We start from the raw sequence: 13455 nt of genomic DNA, 5'->3' as shown, positions 1-13455 counted from the left end.
AAAGTGATCTGTTTCTCATCCACACCAATCACATCACTTCTGAAAATACTGATTTAACCACTAGAATCTTATGGATTATTTTTATGCTGATTTATGTTTATTTGTTCGGGTTTAAAATATTGCCACCCATTCACTTGCATTGTATGGACCTACAGAGCAGAGAAATTCCTCTAAAAATCTTAGAAAAAAGAAACTCTTACAAATCTGGGGTTGCATGAGGGTGAGTAAATAATGAGAATTTTACTTTTTCGGTGAACTTCATTGTACCCAAGAAAGGTGGCTGCTTATGACCGATCTTGGACTTGCGAGTTTTCAACCGGGCTCTGCTCAAACTCCCGTTCAAAATGCTCACGCAAAAACAGATTCTGATTTGCGTACAGCATCTAGATTGGTTCGCAGTGGTAGACCTGAAGGACGCGTACTTTCACGTCTCGATTCTGCCACGACATCGACCCTCCCTATGGTTCGCGTTCGACGGCCAGGCGTATCAGTACAAAGTCCTCCCCTTCTGCCTGTCTCTGTCCCCTCGCGTCTTCACGAAAGTCGCAGAGGTAGCCCTTGCCACGCTCCGAGAAGCCGGCATCTGCATACTCAACTACCTCGACGCCTGGCTCATCCTGGCCCCCTCGCGAGTGTTACTATGCGCGCACAGAGACCAGGTGCTCAGGCACCTCAGCCGTTTGGGACTTCAGGTCAACTGGGAAATGAGCAAGCTCGCCCCGGTTCAAAGCATCTCTTTTCTCGGCATGGAGTGCTCGGCATGCTCAAGCATCTGCACCCAGACCTCTGAACCTCCACGTCTGGCCCTTGGACGGGATGCGGAAGATCTAGCCGGTCTACCATCTACCGTCGTAGACACGATCAACCAAGCCAGAGCCCCTTCTACCAGGCATCTTTATGCCCTAAAGTGGTGCCTGTTCGCAAAGTGGTGTTCTTCCCGAGCTAAAGACCCACAGAGGTGCGCAGTTAGGTCAGTGCTTTTGTTCCTACAGGAGAGGCTGGAGGGGAGGCTGTCCCCTTCCACCCTCAAGGTGTATGTCGTCGCCATCGCGGCTCACCACGATACAGTAGACGGCAAGTCTCTGGGTAAGCACAACTTAATTATCAGGTTCCTAAGAGGCACCCGGAGGCTAAATCCCTCCCGGCCAAGCCTGTTCCCCTCCTGGGATGGGGACCCCCCTTCGAGCCGCTAAATTCAGATGGAATCAGGGCCCTCTCTCTCAAAACGGCCCTGCTAATCACGCTCGCCTCCATCAAGAGAGTCGGGGACCTGCAAGCGTTCTCTGTCAGCGACACTTGCCTGGAGTTCAGTCCGGCAGACACATATGTGATCCTAAGACCGCTACTGGGCTACATGCACAAGGTTCCAACCACACCCTTCAGAGATCAGGTAGTGAGCCTGCAAGCGCTGCCCCGGGAGGAGGCAGACCCAGCCCTTTAGTTGCTGTGTCCGGTACATGCTTTGCATATCTATTTGGACTGCAAGCAGAGCTCTAGACGTTCTGAGCAGCTCTTTGTCTGCTTCGGGGGACAGCAGAAAGGGAACGCTGTCTCCAAACAGAGGCTCGCCCACTGGGTTGTCGACGCCATTTCATTGGCTTATCACACCCAGGCTGCCCCCCGCGGGTTCGAGCACACTCAACCAGAAGTGTTGCGTCCTTGTGGGCACTGGCCAGGGGCAACTCCCTAGTAGACATCTGTAGAGCAGCAGGGTGGGCATCACCTAATACCTTCACGAAATGTTACAATCTCCGGGTTGAGTCGGTATCGTCTCGTGTTCTCTCAGGTCCGAGCCCGTAGAACTCAGCAACACGCTGACGAACTGGCTCCTAGCCCCCATTCCCTCAGCCGAGGTAAAATAGTGCGCCTTTTTTCCCAGGAGATCCCATCTCTCGGATCCCTGGATGATTCCTCCCTAGCCTTCATGGGTCCGTAGTTCAACGGAGGAACTTACCGACCCAATCCACTACGGGTACTTAATCTACCCTGTACTGGAATAGGTGCTCCACATGTTAAAGGCCTCCTACGCGGACTCCCCCTGTGAGTCATTTCCACGGTACTGTCCCCTTGCGAGTGGACTCCCTTCTCTCCCTTAGGCAGTTCCAGCTGCCTCGGTTGCAGTGCTGTAGCAACTCTCCCCTCTCCGAGGCTGGATCTACCACCGTGCCAACTTTCCCACATAGGACCTAAGTGGCCATGTGATGTATTCGCCACCTTTACCTCCCCTGCAGGGTAGGTGTGGTCTCCGCAGGGTCTTCTCCCCCTGAAAGAATAGGAAACTGGGTAAGACCCCCCTTCCCTTAATGCATGTAAGGGCCCCGGCCATGATTACTCTATGCGAGAAACAAAGAGAGAAAAGAGGCCCAGTCAGGCTTGGCCCGTTCCCAGGTTGGCAAGCATCACCTTGTTCCCCTCACTAGGGTAACCAGAAGGATTCTGATGACTTTAATGGGACATTGGGCAAGGGTACGTGCAGCCTGATACAGCTGATCACGTCTGCACATAAAAATACCTGCCCGCTTCTGTATCAGCAGTTCACGTACACGGCTCAGCGCATGGCATGATTTAAGTGGGACCCCCTAGTGTCGCTTCTCCCACACAACGTCGAGAGAGCGACAGAAGGGGAACATCTAGGTTACGTATGTAACCTCCGTTCCCCAATGGAGGGAACGAGAAGTCGTGTCCTCCCCACAACGTAGCTGCGCCTAGCCACTGTTGTGGCCGGACCATTTCCGGCTCCTCAGAAAAATCCTGAATGAACTCCCGTATTTGCCCGCTTAAATACCCGTATGTCCGGGAGCGGGGTATGCAAATACTGTCCAATGAGAGGCCAATGAGAAGTTGGCAGACAGTATTTGCATACCGTCTGCCAACTTCTCATTGGCCTTTTTTCATAATTCAGAGGCATATCCCCTAGTGTCGCTTCTCCGACACAACGTCTTGTTCCCTCCATCGGGGAACGGAGGTTACATACGTAACCTAGACATTACTCTGCTAGGATACCTGTCTGAATTTGAGGAGAACTTACATACAGTCACTAAAATGACCTTGAGAAAAGGGGTAAAATCTTTATTTATAGGTGAAACATGGTTCAATATATTGCAATGTAAAGAAATTGCATTTTTAAGCATGACAGAGTGTTTAAATCGTTTTTGGGGCAATTGTATGATGCACAGATGTGTGTCACATCCTCAAAATGTCTTCTTTGTTCTCCCTTTTAGAAACTTCCTCTGTGCATCTCACAAAAAGCACATATCCCATTCTCTCTTGATATATCTTCAGCTTGTCAATTCCAATTATAATTTTCTCTCCCCAACTGAGGCTTCTGGAACAGAAATCATTACAAGTCATCAGATGCCTCCACTCACATTTGAGAAGACCCCTCTGATAGTTAAAGACTGATAGATAGGTGTTATGCACACCCAGACACCTGGGCCTGAGCATAAAAGTGTGTCTATGTCTTTTCAAGCTGTCTACTATCTTTTATCATTTCACCTGGACTGGCAAATATGACACACCAAAGAAGTGTGAAGGATCAATATTTAATATTTAATGTGCGTCTCCCAAAACCTGCAATTTAAGACTTTGTTTACAATATATTATCTGACTTAAAGGTTCCTTGTTCCACCTTGGTATCGACAACATCAGATACACAAATTACAGTGAGCGTTTATAGCTGAGAGAATATGTGAGCTGCAAATAGAGGATAGGAGAGGCAGAGTGCAAGTCAGAATGAGATAGAGAACAAACAGTTTAAGAAGGGTGTTGTCTATGACAAGAGAGTGATTAATGGCCGACAAAATGTGCATTAATGAGCTGCTACTTGAATCCAATTATGCTATTATCTATCTATCTATCCATCCATCCATCCATCCATCCATTCGCCCACCTGTCTGTCTGTCTGTCTGAATGATTGTTACTCTGATATGTTGATTTTTCTGACAATACACTTAAAGCACTTTACCTTGTGAGCAGGGGACTCTCCTCAACCACCACCAGTGTGCAGCATCCACCTGGATGTGTTCTGTTGTCAGGATTCAAGAGTTGTGGCATTTGTAAAAAATAACAAATTGAACTAGTATTTCAGTTCATACTCTCCGGTGCCCTCAGACATCTCATGCTCTGCTCTTTTCATCAACACAACAGCATGACTAGCTGTGGATTACAATTTCTGCTTGCACACAATGAGAGATGCTTCATTGAAAAATGAAGCTGATAAATGTTTCTGAGATGTCTTATTAGATAAGAGTAATTTCAATAAAAACGTATCTTCATATCTGCTATATGAATTATGGACTGTTGCCTGTTTTTTTTATAGATTTTGATTGTATCTCAGGTTTCTCAGCTTATCACTGAATTCTGAACATGTCTCCTGACAAACGATGCATCATCTTAAAATAAATGTTATCCTGTTGTACATTAAATAGTTATCTTGAGTAATCATAGAAGCTGCCAGTAATGCAGTGCTGGTCCAACCAGTATGATGTAATGTCTTTATTTAATATATTTTGATTAAAATGTGGTAAACATCTGAACGCTCTCTGCGCAAAACTCAGCGGTGAGTTTAACAACACCCAACACGTGAAACAGCATCGGTGCTCGTCAAGATATCCGTGGTTCATTTCCGGAGGAGCAAGTGCGTTTAAGCTTGTCTGGCCATAGTTCAGTTACACTCTTCTCCAGCAACTTTTGGGTAAGCACCTTTTATCGTGTCTTATTTATATTCTTATTCTGCATGGGCACTGGCAGTGACAGGGGAATGACTTCCGTGGACGTGAACACAGGCTGGGTTGTGGGCACAGACAGTGTCAAGGGAATTACTTTCATGGTCGGGGGCACTGGCAGTGACAGGGAAACAGCCTCCATAGTCATGAGCACAGGCAGGAAATGGGAATTGGCCCCCATGGCCGTGGACACAGTCAGTGGCAGGGGAACAACCTCCTTGCTCATGGGCACAGACAGTGACAAGGGAATGACCTCCATGGTCACGAGCATAAACAGTGACAGGGGAATGACCTCCATGGTCTTGGGCACAGACAGTGACAGGGGAACAACCTCCATGGTCATGAGCACAGGCAGGAAAAGGGGAATGACCTCCGTGGCTGTGGGCACAGACAGCGACAGGGGAATGACCTCCATGGTCGTGGGCACAGGCAGTTGGTGTGGCTGGTATTGGGAGACTGGGAGACATAGTTGTTGTATGACAGAGGTGAGCTAAGCGAGCTATGACACCATCATCTTCAGAGCCCGGAAATTAGGAGATTTGATCCTGCTGACGTCCCAGTAAAGCTCCCTGCTGAGACAGGGTGGAGCGAAGATTAGATTCCTTCACTGGGTCTATCATGGCGGGATTGTTCTGTCAGAGACTAGAGCTAGACAGAGACCCAAGATCAGAGGAACAGATCAAATGATTTATTTACAGTAAATAATAAACTTCAGCAAAAGTAATGAGGAATCCTCTGATGAGCGCTCCCGCAGGCGATCACACACGCCGTGACGGTGAGGAGCAGAGCTACGATGAAACCTCCGCAGAAGAGCAGCAGACTAGAAGGCAACCACACTCCCGACACGCAGGCAGAGATGAGTAACCAAAAAGATACACAAGACAGGACCAACTAGGCAAAGAAAGTGAGGTTACTTCACATCAAATACACTTCAACACCAAACACATTCAACAATCCCGCAAAGGACACGACACGAGGGGATTAAAATAAGCAGGAACAAAGAAGGTATAGGTGCTACTCGCCAGCTGAAAGTTGCCATGATCAGAATTCCCATGAAAATACTGATTACGCATGCCAGCGTCACCTGAAACACATGAAGGAAAACATCAACACAATTAGACCAAAACAAATAGAACATGGAGCGTGAGTGTCCGGATCCTGACACAGACCAAAACTGAACCAGACAGGAACAAGGCTGACAGAATAGTGCACGCCTGTAACTCACAAACAGACCCATGCGCTCACATGCAGAACGTACATGAAACGCAAGACAAACAGTGAAAGATGATGTCATGGTCCTGTCAGACAAAAACCCCAACCTGACAGAGTGACAGGACCGTGACATTACTGAAGAGTGCATGGTGGTAACTCACACACGGTCCTGTGTACTTAACACAAAGGCAGGAATCGAAATACAAGTAAGAAAATGGGGCGATGATGTCATGGTCCCACCAGACAAAACCCCAACCTGACAAAGTGACAGGACCATGACACGGAGGCTGTGTGTTTGTTCTGTTTCACAGACCAGGCATCTTTACGCCCTAAAGTGGCGTAAAGATGCCTGAATGGGTGTTCTTCCCGGGCTGAAGACCCACAGAGGTGCGTGGTTAGGTCAGTGCTCGTGTTCCTACAGGAGAGGCTGGAGAGGAGGCTGTCCCCCTCCACCCTCAAGGTGTATGTCGCCGCCATTGCGGCTAACCACGACACGATAGACGGCAAGTCTCTAGGTAAGCACGACTTAATTATCAGTTTCCTAAAAGGCGCCCGGAGGCTAACTCCCTCCTGGCCTAGCCTGTTCCCCTCCTGGGCCTCCAGAGACCCCCCTTCAAGCCCCTAGATTCAGCTGGACTCAGGGCCCTTTCTCTCAAAACGGCCCTGCTGATCGCGCTCACCTCCATCAAGAGGGTTGTTCACCTCCATCACCTCCACCTAGACGTTTTTCAGTTTAATTTTGTGTAAAAAGACAGTTCTGCATTAGATTGCCATTCATTGTTCTCTGATGTACGTTGATACTGTCAAAGATACAGACTTTATCAGATCTAAATATTTTTCTTCAGTTTTCATTAAAAAAAAATATTTTCAAAGTGAAGTTAACCTACATGTTAGTTGAAGGTGTGAGGACATGTTGGTATTTGTTTTTCAGCCAGATCTTAAGAAGAAATTTATGGTCAGACCTTAAACATGTTAATTAAATACCTATTTTAATGTAATAAAATACAATTTTAATGTAAATAAACACATATAATTAACAGTTTAAAAAGTTCAGTTTACAAAACCCCAAATTTATTTACTTATTTTTAACTGTATGTTGCAAACAAAAACTGTCTCAAAGTAGATTTCCCCCAAAAAATCCTTGATATTTACAAGGAGAGTGCCTGCACTTTTTCTTCAACTTTAAGCACTGGTATCACCATATATAGAAATGTAAAGTACAAGTAAAACAAACCAAGTGGTCTAAGATGTTAAAAAAGAAGAATGTTAAAAAAAGAAGAAAGAAAGAAAGCAAAGGCACACTGCCCTAAAGATCTATGCATATTGTACAGTATGTTAAGTACCGAAAACCTTGAAAGCAGAATAATAATAAAAAAAATAATAATAATCCTTAGAAGAACAATAGGGCTCTGCACTTTCAGTGCTTGGGCCCTAATAATATATATAATAATAATAATAATAATAATAATAATAATAATAATAATAAGATAAATTATTTTTTGTCTTTTTTTTTTAGTAAAATATATAACAAAAATCTTGTTAAAAAAAGTTTTTTGTGAAAGATAATAAGACTAGTTTTCAAAGAATATTAAAAGAAATAAGTTTATTTTTCTTAACCCCTTGGCAAATAATAAAACAATTATCAGATTCGCTTAAATGAGGTATGGGAAATAAATTACTAAAGATAATAGTTAAAGAGAATAAAATTATTAAAACAAATCTTTATATATTAGGCAATTTTGCTTCTCAGATAAGTCAATCTTTTTTTAAGGATGCTTAAATATTTTACTTGAAAACAATACAACAACAGTGAATCTTAAGGATTAAGATCCTAAGGTTCTATTGGTTTAAATTAAATCAGTTTTTTGGTCTTTTTTTAGTTTTCTTGCTTCCACTGAAGCACAAAAGAGAGTCAACTGAATTCTGCTCACTTTGTCCTCCTCCCTTTGGAAGAGCTTAATAGTGATTCATTGTTATGGGTCTTGCTTGAATTCTATGCTCTGTTTTGAGTGTTTTAAGTGTTTGACTTGGCCAATACCTTAATCTCCAGTTAGCAATTAAGCTATTTAGCCCTAAGAAGATGTTTAGATTACTTGGCGATCCACTGAGACAAATGAATCAAATTATAGCAGGACGAATAGCCCCAGATATAACCTCAGCTATGTTGCTCGCAACAAAATAACACAAGAGAAGCTGCTGCTGATCACTGATGATCCAATATTTTTAGTATGGACTTTGCAATATAAATTCCTGGTTATACATCTGTGGTGTAGCTACGCCTTGTTTCAAAACAAGAATTGTTATTGGATTGAAAATGACATCCATCTTCTTGTTCAAGTTTGTAAAATGAAATTATGGAAATATACTGTATATGGACACTTAAGTCATGTAAAAAACAAAACAAATTTTATTGCATTCCATAACAAAATATCAAACTAATTGGCATATGCAAACAAATGATTCTTTTCTCAGATCTTCAGTTAATGTAATTATTTATTGCCATAGTTGCCATTAGTTTTAACCCACTGGTCTCAAGGTAATTTTTTGTAGATTTACTGGATGATGTCAGTTCTCTCAAAGGACTCGATTGAATGGAATATCCTGAACTAAACGTGAGTGTTAGATTGATTTCTCTTTTGCGTAAGCCCCTTCCTATGGTTCAGCATCAGGACACTCGCTCTAACCATCAGATCCTGCCAGAAGGCAATGATGGCAGGGAAGAGAAATTTACACCTACAGCAGGAAAGGACCTACACTGGTGGTGTTGGGGTGGCTGTTGGTGAAAGCTATGAGTCGTAAGAGCAATGGAAGACAGGTGTAGGACCTTATAAGGTATAGACTAGATCATGATTGGATGAGACGCCAGAATTGAATAAATGATGACGTAATGTTACCACGAGTCCTCTGCGAGAAATATAGCTTACACTTCCACATCCCATAAGATTCACACAGATGCAGAATCACCACAGGTGTAATTCATCACATTAACGTCCAAAACTTGTCCAAAAACTTTTACTTCATTTTGATATCTGTGAAGCAGTGGATATTAAAGTCCACTGTGTGACATGAACATTGATTTTTCAGGATCTTAAAAATTGATGGCACAGCTCACAATAGCACTTTGGTGTAAGGTGTTGTTTATTTAGAGATGCAATAGATGATGAAAATCCAGCAAGGTCCAAAGTATTTACAGGTAGGAAGTTATAAACATATAAATCCAAAGTGACAAAATAACAAAAATAAAATAAATACAAAAAACAAAAAATTGTATCCACACTATACTTTCCAAAGATTGATTTGTTCACAGCAACACAACTGCACGCTCACTCCTCAGGCTCACCAAGAGACACTGAAGTGTGGTTCTGTGTCATATATATACAGTATATATATTAGGGCTGTCAATCGATTAAAATGTTTAATCGAATTAATAACATGATGTTCCGAATAATTAATCGCGATTAATCACATATACAAATATTTGCTGAGAAAGCCCCTCATGTAACACTAATTCAATATATAATGATGAAATAATTATGCATAGTTATCTTTGAATATTATATATATATATATATATATATATATATATATATATATATATATATATATATAATATTCAGATAATTAAAATGCATTACATTCTTGGCAGAAGAGTTAATCATTGATAAGACCATTCAAAAAGAGGCTTTAGAATACAATGTATTGTTTACTACCATATTATTGATCATAATCCAATCATTGGCAAACAGTTCACAGCAATCCATTTCACAAGTGAATTTGTCAATCAGTTTGCGATTTATTATGAGGGTTTGTTTTTTTTTTAGAAACAAGCCAAGGGTATACATTGCACACAATACTACAGATATATTTTTTCAATAATGCCAAGACATTATATTCATTACATAGTGCAATGGTTTTCAATGCTTTGGAGTTGTTGGAAGTACAAAAAGAGTATTTAAATAATATTTCAAGTCTTTACAAAAAAGTGCAAATAGGGGCTTTATAGACATAAATGTACACTTATGTATAAAAAAACTTGGCAATAAAAATAATAATAATAATCCGAAAATATTAACCTAAGTTATCAAAACTGCAAAAACCAAATAAAATGTCTTTATAAATCAAAGAAAAACTAGTTAAAATAGAGGTACATACAAACAAAAAATGTTTCTCCAAAATACTACAGCATGGATACATTCCCAAAAAAGGGGAGGGGCAGATTCATCTACAGCATTACAGAAGGAGGAGAAGTGGATCTATTTCAGGGAGCATGTTTCTTAAATAAAGATTGACTGTGTAAAAATGATGTAACAGTTTAAAGGAAACCTCCTTAACCTTGTTGGTAATTAAATATTTGTGAGGTAAAGACCATACGACCTGCATCTTGTGTCTCGTCTCGGGTGTGTTGCGTCATAAAAAATTAAATGTTTAGGTCACTGTAATTATACTGTGTAAGTATAATTGTTCTCCCTTTTAGAACACACAGACATGGTTACATCGGCTTCTGGTTGCACTGCATTTGCGAAACGTGTGTCTGATATCATAAATGTCAGCCACTGGCGAGTGCTCTGGTTAGCTGCAATGCATCCTTCACCATCCAAAAGATCGTATCTACTGACACAAACACTAAACAGGTAAGTACAAACAAACAAACATCATTGTGTGTGCATGACCGGGGTTCTATGAAAACAGAGGCGAATATGTATGTGTGCGAAAAATGTCAGTGCTCAAAGGGTGGGCGTGTGCACCCACGTCTACGAAAGCAGATAGCAGCAGGGTAATGAATGGAGTGTTTGATGTGTCAATGAGAGCTAGTGTTGATTAGCCAAAAGGGACAACCCACTCTTTCACATCACCTCCCCCCTCTCCTGGCCACTCACTGTCTGGGTATTGTGACAGGTAGTTGGCAATAAGGTTCTTCTTGCCAGGTACGTGCCGAAACGGATCACCCGGGCATTGTAGTCTTTCATGGATGTGATCCATTTGAGTGCTAGTTATTCCATTTTTATTACTGAACTCTCTCCCAAACAGATAGTACCACAGTCTGTTGAGGGACCAATTGATCGTGAGACACTCTTTCTCCACTTTTGAGTAGCGGGTCTCCCTGGGAAACAGCTTTCGACTCAGGAACACCACTGGCTTCTCTTCCCCTGCAGTACCTTGGTACAGGACAGCTCCAATCCCTGTTGCCAAAGCATCTTCCTGGACCAAGAGACGCTTGTTGAAGTCAGGATGTTTTTGTTCTATGCAGAACTGGACTGGAGCATATCCTTTCCTTTAGGTTCTTGAAAGCTTTCTCACAGCCCTCAGTCCAGCTGATTTGGATCTTTGTGGTTTCATTAATTGGTTTGTCAGGGTATGGCGAATGCGGCAAAGTTGGGGACCCAGGAAGGATCTAACCTCCTTCTTTGTTCTTGGCCTTGGGATCCGTCAAATCGTATCCACCTTATCGACTTGAGGTCGAAGTTGGCCGTTGCCCAGATGATACCCGAGGTAGCTAGACTCCTGCTGTGCCCATGTGCATTTCGCCATGTATAAGGTCAATCCCTCCATCTGGACCCTCTCCAATGTCTTCCGTAGATATTTGAGGTGGTCTGCCCAGGTGTTGCTGTGGATGACAGCATCATCCAGGTAGGTCAGCAACCATTCCTCACAGCCTTGGAGTACCTGGTCCATCAGCCATTGGAACTTTGCAGGTGCCCCAAATAGTCCAAAGGGAATGATGGTGAACTGGTACAGTCCCAACGGAGTCATAAAAGCAGTGTAAAGTCTGGAGGCTGGATCGAGGGGCTCCAGCCAGTCTCCCTTCCAGAAGTCCATGGTGGTGATGGGCATGTCCGATCTTCTCCAGCAGGTTGTCAATCATTGGCATTGGGTAGGCATCAAACTTTATCTGGCCGTTGAGCTTTCAGAAGTTGATGCAGACATGTAAGTCAAGTCAAGTACATTTTATTTGTATAGTGCCTTTCACAACACACACCATTTCAAAGCAGCTTTACAGAAGATCAGGCATTAACAGACAATAAAACTGTAATGTCTATAATGTCGATGAATCATCATTGTGTAATTAGATCAAATACGATTGTTTATCGTGTTTAAAAATAAGTAATTCAATAATAATTGTATTAATAACCCCAGTGAGCAAGCTGAAAGCGACTGTGGAAAGGAACACAAAACTCCATAAGATGTTGATTAATGGAGAAAAATAACCTTGGGAGAAACCAGACTCACTGTGGGGGCCAGTTCCCCTCTGGCTAACGTCATGAATATACAGGTCCTTCTCAAAAAATTAGCATATTGTGATAAAGTTCATTATTTTCCATAATGTAATGATAAAAATTAAACTTTCATATATTTTAGATTCATTGCACACCAACTGAAATATTTCAGGTCTTTTATTGTTTTAATACTGATGATTTTGGCATACAGCTCATGAAAACCCAAAATTCCTATCTCAAAAAATTAGCATATCATGAAAAGGGTCTCTAAACGAGCTATTAACCTAATCATCTGAATCAACTAATTAACTCTAAACACCTGCAAAAGATTCCTGAGGCTTTTAAAAACTCCCAGCCTGTTTCAATACTCAAAACCGCAATCATGGGTAAGACTGCCAACCTGACTGCTGTCCAGAAGGCCATCATTGACACCCTCAAGCAAGAGGGTAAGACACAGAAAGAAATTTCTGAACAAATAGGCTGTTCCCAGAGTGCTGTATCAAGGCACCTCAGTGGGAAGTCTGTGGGAAGGAAAAAGTGTGGCAAAAACGCTGCACAACGAGAAGAGGTGACCGGACCCTGAGGAAGATTGTGGAGAAGGACCGATTCCAGACCTTGGGGACCTGCCGAAGCAGTGGACTGAGTCTGGAGTAGAAACATCCAGAGCCACCGTGCACAGGCGTGTGCAGGAAATGAGCTACAGGTGCCGCATTCCCCAGGTCAAGCCACTTTTGAACCAGAAACAGCGGCAGAAGCGCCTGACCTGGGCTACAGAGAAGCAGCACTGGACTGTTGCTCAGTGGTCCAAAGTACTTTTTTCGGATGAAAGCAAATTTTACATGTCATTCGGAAATCAAGGTGCCAGAGTCTGGAGGAAGACTGGGGAGAAGGAATGATGGTCTGGGGTGCCATGTCAGCTGCTGGTGTTGGTCCACTGTGTTTTATTAAGGGCAGGGTCAATGCAGCTTGCTATCAGGAGATTTTGGAGCACTTCATGCTTCCATCTGCTGAAAAGCTTTATGGAGATGAAGATTTCATTTTTCAGCACGACCTGGCACCTGCTCACAGTGCCAAAACCACTGGTAAATGGTTTACTGACCATGGTATTATTGTGCTCAATTGGCCTGCCAACTCTCCTGACCTGAACCCCATAGAGAATCTGTGGGATATTGTGAAGAGAAAGTTGAGAGACGCAAGACCCAACACTCTGGATGAGCTTAAGGCCGCTATCGAAGCATCCTGGGCCTCCATAACACCTCAGCAGTGCCACAGGCTGATTGCCTCCATGCCACGCCGCATTGAAG

Source organism: Xyrauchen texanus, chromosome 8 (genome assembly GCF_025860055.1).
Source record: "Xyrauchen texanus isolate HMW12.3.18 chromosome 8, RBS_HiC_50CHRs, whole genome shotgun sequence".
Lineage (NCBI taxonomy): Eukaryota > Metazoa > Chordata > Actinopteri > Cypriniformes > Catostomidae > Xyrauchen > Xyrauchen texanus.
This window is presented reverse-complemented; position numbering follows the sequence as displayed.